Source organism: Stenella coeruleoalba (genome assembly GCF_951394435.1).
Source record: "Stenella coeruleoalba genome assembly, chromosome: 11".
Taxonomy (NCBI): Eukaryota; Metazoa; Chordata; class Mammalia; order Artiodactyla; family Delphinidae; genus Stenella; species Stenella coeruleoalba.
In genome coordinates this window covers 61,539,012-61,548,458 of record NC_137157.1, presented here as the reverse complement: position 1 = coordinate 61,548,458, position 9,447 = coordinate 61,539,012, and the positions used below count along the sequence as shown (strand labels likewise).

The 9,447-nt window shown below is 45.7% G+C and overlaps 1 protein-coding gene across 1 annotated transcript in view; it reads left to right on the top strand.

Moving 5' to 3' along the window:
- Window positions 1-1,981: 1,981 nt before the first annotated feature.
- SCN8A (sodium voltage-gated channel alpha subunit 8) overlaps window positions 1,982-9,447 on the top strand; it is a 174,531-nt gene continuing 167,065 nt past the window's right edge. The window contains exon 1 of the mRNA XM_079937623.1: window positions 1,982-2,139. The gene's annotated coding sequence lies outside the window, so the exon portion shown is untranslated. The remainder of the gene's footprint in view (window positions 2,140-9,447) is intronic.

The following is a 9,447-nucleotide window of genomic DNA, read 5'->3' as shown; positions in this document are numbered from 1 at the left end:
TGGAATATATAAACACCTCTCAAAACTCATTAATAAGAAACAAACAACCCAACTTAAAAAATAGGCAAAATACTTGAACAGACATGTCACCCAAGAGCATATACTGATGACAAATAAGCCCACGAAAAGATGCTCAGTATCTTTAGTCATGAGGGAAATGCCAGTCAAAACCGTAATAACACTTCTTACCTGTTGGAATGGCTAAAATGAAGAAGACTGACCATACCTAGTGTTGTCAAGGATGTGGAGCAACTGAAACTCTCATATACTGCTAGTAAGAATGTACAATGACACAACCACTTTGAAAAGCAGTTTGGCCCTTTCTTAATATGTTAAATATACATCTACAGTAGGACTCAGTCATTCCATTCTTAGACATTTATACCCAAGAGAAATAAAAGCATATGTCCACACAAGGACTCGCACACAAATACTCATAACAGCTTTATTTATAATGGGCAAAAACTGGATATAACCTAAATGTCATCACCAGGTGACTAGATAAGCAAATTGTGGTATATCTCTATAATGAATAGTACTCAGCAATAAAAGGGAAAGAACTATTGATAGACAACTGAATAATTTCAAAATAATTAAACTGAGCAGAAGAGGCCCTACAAAGAAAGTACATACTGTATGATACCATTTGTTTAAAATTCTGGAAAATGCAAACAATTATACAGTAATAGCAAGAAGATTGTGGTTGCTTGGAGAGGGAGTGAGTGTGGGAGAGTGATGCACAGAGGGATTACACAGGGGCCTGGGAAAACTTTTGGAGGTGACGGGTATGTTCATTACCTTGATGGTTGTGATAGTTTCATGCATGCATACATATGTCAAAACTGTTCACTCTAAACATGCATAGTTTATCCTATGTCAAATATACCTCAATAAAGCTATTTAAAAATGTATGTAGTGGGCACACTATGTATCCAGATCGTGTTCTCAGGGTGTGAAATGCATTCTCCTCTTTAATTCTCACAACAAACCTAGCAGGTCAGTCCTATGATTGTTCCCTTTTACAGATGAGAACAATGAAGCTCAGAATTGTTCGCGTCCAAGGGTACTCAGTAAGTGGCGGCGGCCTGCTCATACTCTTTCACCCTTAACTGTGAACTCGCGGTAAAAAGAAATATGTGTGAGAAGCACAATAAAGTGCTAAGAGTTCTCACATTCATTGTCTAGATCCTCGTAAGAGTGTGTAGAGTAAGCAGTTCAAATGATCGTGCCTACTTTACAGATGGACAAACTGAGATTCAAAAGGATTAAGGTGACCGTTACAGTTTCAGGCCTGGGGGAAGGGATTTCTCCCTCCTCCTCACACCGGAGCCGCGTCCACTGAATCACAAGGCTCCAGCTGCTGCTCATAGACTTCTGCGTTTTTTTCTCAGGCAGCCAAAGCTCGGGTAAATTGAGTTCCTGGTGTTTTTAGATGTCAGAGATTCTAACAACTGAGCACTGCACTGTTACTAGGCATTTCCTTCTGCGACTGTCGTTCAGGAGAAAGGTAAGACTTGGCATTTCCAAGGGTCACGGGGCCCTCGAGTCCACAAAGCACCTTTCGGGTTTCAACGCCCGCGTGCTGGCTGACAGCCCGCCAGCGTTCAGCGGCCGCGTCCCGGCGCTCGGCCCGGGTGCCCCTCCCGCGCGGCTCGGCGGGGGCGTCGGGGAGGCGGGCCCGGGGACGCTCGCGAGGCGCTCCGGCGCGGCGCCCCCTGCCGGCGCCCTGCTCCCTCGCCCCGGATCCGGTCCGGGCGGCGCGGGGACGCCGGCCTGACAGCCAGCGAGCGGGCGGGCGCGCCCTGCAGAGGTAGGTGGGCTGCTGGGCGCAGGCAGGCAGGCGGGCGGGGGCGGCGTGCGCGAGCGGGGGCAGGAGGCGGGCAGGGGCCGCGCTCCGGGGGTCGGCGTCGGGGCACGGTGGGCGGGGGGCCCGGGGGCGGGGGCGCGCGCGGCGGCGCGCGGCGGGCGCGAGTCATCAATTATGCAAGGACTTCGGCGGCGCGGGGGGCGGGCGCGGGGAGCGCTCCAAGATGGCGCCGACCGCAGTCCCGCCCGCAGCATCCTCCGCACCTCCGCAGTCCGGCCGCGCCTCCCGGGCCCCGCGTTAGGGCCGCCGCTGCCTCCCTTGCCGCCGCTGCCGTAAGTAGCCCCATAGCCCCCGCCCCGGCGCCGCTCCTCGCCCGCCGGCTTCCCCTTCTCGCCTCGGGACCCTGGAGCGGGGCTCGCCCACCTCCAGCCAGGGGCTTTGCCGCAGAGTGCGCGGTGGGGCTCCAGGGGCAGTGGAGCGGGGTTTGTGCCCTCCCTGTTTTGGACAGGTGTTTGGAAGTCTTGCTTCCTTCTACCGTGTTTACTGGGGATCCCTGAGGAGAACTGAGGACCACCGGCCCCCACCCCCATACACCCTCTCTCTCCTTCGCTCTTGGCTGCACTGGGGGACACTGGCGTGTCCTCGGCGCCCCTTCCGTAGGGCAGCACCCTCTCCTCCCCATCTCTCAGAGCCGGGCCAGAGTCGGGGCCCCTCGCCCGGTTGCACTGGAAGGGCAGCGCCGTCCGGATCTTCTAGGCAGCTCCTTAGCTCTACCCCCTCCCCCATGTCTTACTGCATCCTTCTCCCCCATCCGGCTTCAGATTGTTACCAACTGCAGAAGCCTGGGGCTCGTGGGTTCTTAGGGCGGCCAGGACTCCCCTGTCCTTTACTCGGATGCATCCGTCCCCCTCCCGACAGGGTACTTGGGGGTTGTTGGGGGCCCCCGGGACCTTCCTTGGCAGGCTAGGATTCCTGCATTAGGGAGTACATCACTTTCAGAACATCCCCTTCCCCCGCCCCCACCCCTACGCCACCCGATGCAGAGCTTGCTCCTCTCCTCCTCTCTGCTTCCCTCCCCCACCTTACCACCGGCAGCAGCACCCTGGGCTTCTAGCTTTGGGCTTGCAGGACTGCCCAGCTCCACAGGCTTGGACCCCTCCTCTCTAGTTCTCACTTGGTACTTGGGGGACCGCAAAGCCTCTGCATTTTTCCTGAGAGCTCAGCTCCATCCCCTCCTTGCCGGCAGCAACCACCGGTGGAGACTTGGCAGCTAACTTTCGGGGGGGCTTAGCCACGGCTTTCAGACCCCTTCAAGGGCCCCAGTTTCGAGGTGGGATGAAGTGGGAATAATTTTACAGCCTGATAAATATGATTCTACAATCCATGCCTTCCTTCCAACTACCCCACCCTGTGCCCTCTTCCTCACTTACACTGCAGTTTTTGAAACATGGGGGAATACATTTTATATCCGGAGATTCCAAGATGCCAAGGTTCAGCGTCGGTATTCATAATAAAAGGATGGCATCTGTTTTGGGGGAGGGGAAGGGGTAGAAGAAACTTTGCATTGCATCTGGCTAATTCAGGGGGAGGGAGAAATAATTAGCATGGAGCAAGCTCTACCAAACAGGGAAAATTGCTTTTAATGCACGCACAATGGGCACCAGAGAAGCCGGGATGGAAGCAGGAAGTGTGGGTGAGGGCTCTGGGGGCAAAGGGGGAGAGTGCTTTTTATAACCGTTTTCTCGAGTTTGAACCTGGAGAGCCTTTAGAAAGGTAGTGGTGTGCTAGGGCTGTGGGATGTTTCAGCTTTCCAAGGGAGATTTCGGGTGTGGTAGGTAGGTTTTCACTGTTTCACAATCTTTCTGTACTTCTCTTTTCTCCACGTGTATTAGAAGATAATGGTGGTTAGGGGACTTCTTTTTCTTTCCTCAAAAAAAAAAATTGGTTCTTTTTTTTTTTGATGTGTAATGCAAATGGCTGGATAACATTACCACCTGGTACCACCATCCTGGTAGAAGTCTCAGGGGAATCAGACTTAAAATGCTGAAAGCTTTGTAACACGTTACCTGTAACCTGGTTCTTGAAATACTGCAGCATTTTTTCTTTGGAGCTCATGATCCACAAGGCTTCAGTTCTCCCTGAAAGAGAATTGGATTGCTTGGAAGCGGGTAGTAGTGATGGCTTGGTACTCAGCAAACATTGTCTGTCCTAGAAATTGAGGCTCTCCCTGGAGAGGACTCCAAGCGTGTTCTGTGTTCTATGGACATCTGATTCAGGGTATGTGTAAATATGTTGTTTCTTAGTAGGGCTGCTGGTGGGTACTACAACACAGTTCTTGACAGTGCTGGTCAGTTACTCGTTTCTTGGGTTCAGTTGGAGAGGCTTCCGTTTTCATTTGGGGTTTTGTCAACTTTTATCAAAATATTTGAAGGATTTTATTTTAAATTAATAAAAGATTATGAAATGGAATATAGCATGCTTACAAACAAACAATCATACGGTTGATTTTGCTTTCTTTGTAGGGGCTTTAACAAATTTTTCGCAGGGCCCAACTTGCCCAGCTTTGGTCGCCGGTGTTGAGGTTTGCGCCAGGGTTTCTTGCCGTGGTGCTGAAAGGACAGTTCCCTGACAGTCCTGCCGTAGAGTGCACTGGTGCTGGACGTGCTTTGGGTTTTTCCTGCTTTTATCATCAGCAGGCTTTCCTGTAGATGTGTGTGTGTGTGCGCGCGCATGTGCATGCGCAGCTGGGTTTATACTTGAGGTTGCAGGCCTAGTTACCATATTTTATTACTCCCACATAACTCTTCATTTTGGCTGTCCCTCATGGAGACAGTGTTTTTACAGGCTGCAGCAGATCCATATGTAAGTCATACAGTGACATTTTGCTGACTGCATTATTTCAGCACATTTTGATAATTTCAAGTAGCAAGAAACTATTAATGTTATGGGAATTTGGTCTCCTCCAGAAGTAATCAGATAGCTTGCTAAATTAAGCTGGATCAGAAGGGCATCTTCTTTGGGTTGATTTGAACAGTGAGCTGGGAAAAGGACTCAACACAGCAGAGGCCAGTATGTGATTCATTGTTTCACTAAAGTAATTTGTCAAAAAAGTATTTTAAAATCCTAAAATAGTGAAGGGAGCCATAAAATTCAGCTTGTCTGAATCTCTCACCTAGCACAGGGATAAAGCAGCTCGTTCCTTTTGGGTTCCACTGTGATTGAAGTACTTTTGTGTCATTGAAAAGGTAACATACATAAAGTTGAAAGACATATAAATTGGGGCTGTGTCAGGGGCAAATGTCATTCTTGTGCTTCTTACCAAGAAAAGATTGACATTCAGTGTTCTATAGAGATTACACGAGAAACCTGCACCTGCTTGGAAAGAATACGAAGGTAGAGACATATCCACCTAAAGCAAGAAAAGCATTCTTGAATGGAAGGAAAAGTAATTATCTTTAATGTGCTGATATTATGTAACAAGTTGTTCTGGAGGCACATGCATGAATTAATGAATACTTAATTCCTACAGATTATATCTGAGACGGAAAATAAAACCACGCTGTAACGCAGACGTAGAGAATGGACTTGAGGACACGGGGAGGGGAGGGGTAAGCTGGGACGAAGTGAGAGAGTGGCATGGACCTGTGTACACTACCAAATGTAAAATAGATAGCTAGTGGGAAGCAGCCGCACAGCACAAGGAGATCAGCTCGGTGCTTTGTGACCACCTAGAGGGGTGGGATAGGGAGGATGGGAGGCAGACGCAAGAGGGAGGAGATATGGGGATATATGTATATGTATAGCTGGTTCACTTTGTTATACAGCAGAAACGAACACACCATTGTAAAGTAATCATACTCCAGTAAAGATGTTAAAAAACAAACAAAAAAACCCCACACTGTATAGAAAGTGTTAAAAAATACAGTTTATTCAGAGTCAGATCAGTCTCCATAATTATAAAAATAAGGTAGGGCTTCCCTGGTGGCGCAGTGGTTGAGAGTCCGGACGCGGGTTCGTGCCCCGGCCTGGGAGGATCCCACGTGCTGCGGAGCGGCTGGGCCCGTGAGCCATGGCCGCTGAGCCTGCGCGTCCGGAGCCTGTGCTCCGCAACGGGAGAGGCCACAGCAGTGAGAGGCCCGCGTACCGCAAAAAAAAAAAAAAAAAAAGTATACTTATTGCAGAAATATTTTAATATATAAAAGACAGGAAAAAAGTCATCCTTAGCAAAACAGTTGTCTGTGTTTATGGTTATTTCAGTCTTTTTTTTTTTTCTGTAGAGAGGGCAAGAAGCACTTGCAAAAGTTATTCAGAAGAACAAAAAATAAGTATTTTAAAACCAAGCCTTTCAAACTCTTAAGTTCACAGTCCACTAGTTAGTCACTGAGAGGCTTAACAGCTAGATCATTATATCTCAGTTTACCTTTATTTTCTGAATCATGTAAAAAAAATTTCCACAAAATTTCTTTCATGTGAATTCTAATTCATTCTTAGAATTGGACTCCTGTAAAGTCTTTTGATTTAAATATAGCAAGTTAACTAGAAGAATAAAGAAAACTTTACAGATATTCTCCCTCTGCACCTACTGTGTGTGAAGCATTGCACTAAGCACTAACACTCTTTAAATGGCAGGACTCAGCTTAGAAAATTATACCCTGCTCAAAACCTATGGCTATTAAAGTGTTAAAAGAAGGAAACGGAGCTTTCACCCTTCACATATATTAATTGCTGAAATGCTGACTGGAAGTGATTTAACCTAAAAAAAATAATGTGTGCAGGAATATGAAGTAAATGTATGTGAATAAAAGACAAAGAAGAAATCTTCTGGAAAATTTTTCTCTGTCCCTCCGTGAAGTTATAGATACAAAACCAGGACCCGCGTTTAAGTACATATCAGGAATTAAGGTGAAATGAAGACCCAAGAAGGTTGCCTTAGTTACACTGCTGCGAAGAAAAAGTCAGGAACAGTGTAGGCTTTGGAGGTAGGCAAAACTAAGTTCAAGTCTTGATTCTGCTACTTACTAGCTTTGTCACCTTGGGTAAGTCATTTAATCTGTCTGAGCTTCAGTGTTCTCATCTATAAAAATAGGAATAATAATACCTACATTGCAAGGTGTTTGTGGGGATTAAATGAAATCTCTGTTTCCTGACACGTAGAGCTCAGTATATTTTAGCTCCTTTTCCTCTAGGGATTTAGCAGCTTAGTGTGTATTTATATGTGTATTTGATAGAGTATATATGTACTGTATTAAATTTCAGTAGTCTGAAAAGCAGACGGTTGCTTTATCTTCAGTCTGGCAGAGAGAATAGAATCTGCAGGTGTGCTGACTTGGGTGGACATTGCTAATATAAAAGGAGAAGAGTTTTACTGTATAATTGGCAGTGCTGACCTCCACCAACACAGTGCAAATGCAGTTACCAAAGTAACTCTTTCTGCATTCATTCCCAAACTATTCTAGAATAGGACTCTTTACCAAATAGGAATGCTCTGACATTCGCCGGTTGGCAGGCAACTGGGCTGTTTTTAGCTATAGTTTGGGATCTGAAGGTGGAATGGGCCCAAAGGCTGAGGTGTCCCTTTATCCTTACTTGAGCTGAATGTGTTAATTGTAGTAAGTGATTATACGGGTTTGGAGTTGCTTTTGTCTTCAGCACCCTTCTAGGTTTTCCCATTATATAGTCTTTTTTTTTTTTTTGCGATACTCGGGCCTCTCACTGCTGTGGCCTCTCCCGTTGCGGAGCACAGGCTCCGGACACGCAGGCTCCGCGGCATGTGGGATCTTCCCAGACCGGGGCACGAACCCTTGTCCCCTGCATCAGCAGGCGGACTCCCAACCACTGCGCCATCAGGGAAGCCCATTATATAGTCTTTTAATTGCTTTATTTGAATGAGTCTCATACATTTAGGTCTCATGGCTGACCATCTACTTTTGGTAATTATTACTCTATGTTTATCTGTTTATAAAAACTTAAAAAATCCTTCTATCAGTTGATAGTTTGAGTTAGGTAAGATAAATATTATCCTATGCATTTTATAGCTGAGGAAACTGAGGATCCCAGAGCTTGAATGAGTTGTCTAGGGCTATGGGACCATTAAGTGATGGAGTGGAGACAGGGACCCAGGTTGGTTGACTCATGCTTAAAGATTTTTCTTCCATTAAATGGTGTTATATTCTGATGTTCATATAGCCAAGTATTGTGAACGATTTTGGCTATAAGAAATTATCATTACCCTAGGTATCTAAACATCTAAACTGAGTGGGCATAATGAAAGATTCTGGGATAGGCAGAGGGAGGGCAAGAGTACCTTTGAAGGAGAGCATTTTGGAAGCAGGAAGGAGAGGGAAAATGAACAGAAGATGTATCAATAAATAAAATATGGATGAAAATAGGAGGCATTGAAGTAACGTGGTCGTTTTGTTTCTGCAGCTATCCTGGCTACTTTTTTAAAGGTCATCATGTCTTGGTGTCTACTTGTCATTCGTCATTTCTCTTGCACATAAATACACATTTGGCTACTCATAAATGCTCCCACGTTGCCAGTATAAGTTATAACCAGGACCACAGGGGAATTATGGCCACTATCACCCGGACTTTTTTGCTTATGCAAGGCTGAAATTGGTGTAGGACTCAGAGAAGAATTGGTGCTTGGTGGCGGGAGGGTTATGCTAGTTGAAGCAGAAAAAGTTCTGGGAGGCTCTAGATCTAAAAGAGCAAAGGTGAAGGTAGATAATAGTTACAGTTTCCCTTAGGTATATGGAGATGTGTCATAGTGAGGAGAGTGGAGCAGAAGAAAAGCTAGGACCCTGAGGGTCTAAGATGTGCTCTTAGTTTGGGACTGAAGCTCTCTTGATCCTGGAAGGAGTCGATTGGGTTAGGATAACTAAAATGTTGTCTGGAGAGGTTTGGAACACTTTTATATTCACTATTGGTGGTAGCGAGAGTCCTTCTGTGTTCACTGGGCTTGTCCCAGGATCTGGAAATGGAAAGCACTGAAATCCCTCAAAAGACACATTAACAGGCTCCTTTCATGTTCAGTTGATTAGTGCGATTTTTATGATGTGAAATCTTTTGGGTTCCTAGGGAATAAGAACATTAGAGAAATATAGCGAACGCTTATTTATCCAAGGATGGATTATCTAGGCTATGAATTATACATGTCACTTATTTTCCTCTTGTTTTCTGCATCTTGAGCATTTAACTGATCGTTAGCATTTCCATCAGAGTGAACTTGGGAAGGGAGCAAAAGTCAAAATTAAAATGTTACTGTAAATTTTTAGATAATGATTGAGAAAGGAAGAGATCAATGGGAAGGCAACTCATTTTTAGTCTGTTCTTATTCTCTCCTTATTTTAAAGTACAGACAGTTGAAAGCTGAGCCTGCAAAGGCTTCCCTGGAAGCCAGTGTGAAATAGCATTTTCCCCTCAGTTTACTGAGTGACAGCCCTGTAATAAATAGGGCTTAATTTATTACATGGCTAGTTTCTTGTTTCACAAGGAATTCTTCTTCAATTAAGGATAATGCAGCAGGCTTTTCTTCACATTCACTAGTGACTTTCTGTCTTAGCAAGAAGCTGAATAAAATGCTTTTAAATGAAAACAAATTGATGCGTTATTATTAAATTGCAGAGAAAAATCGAGCA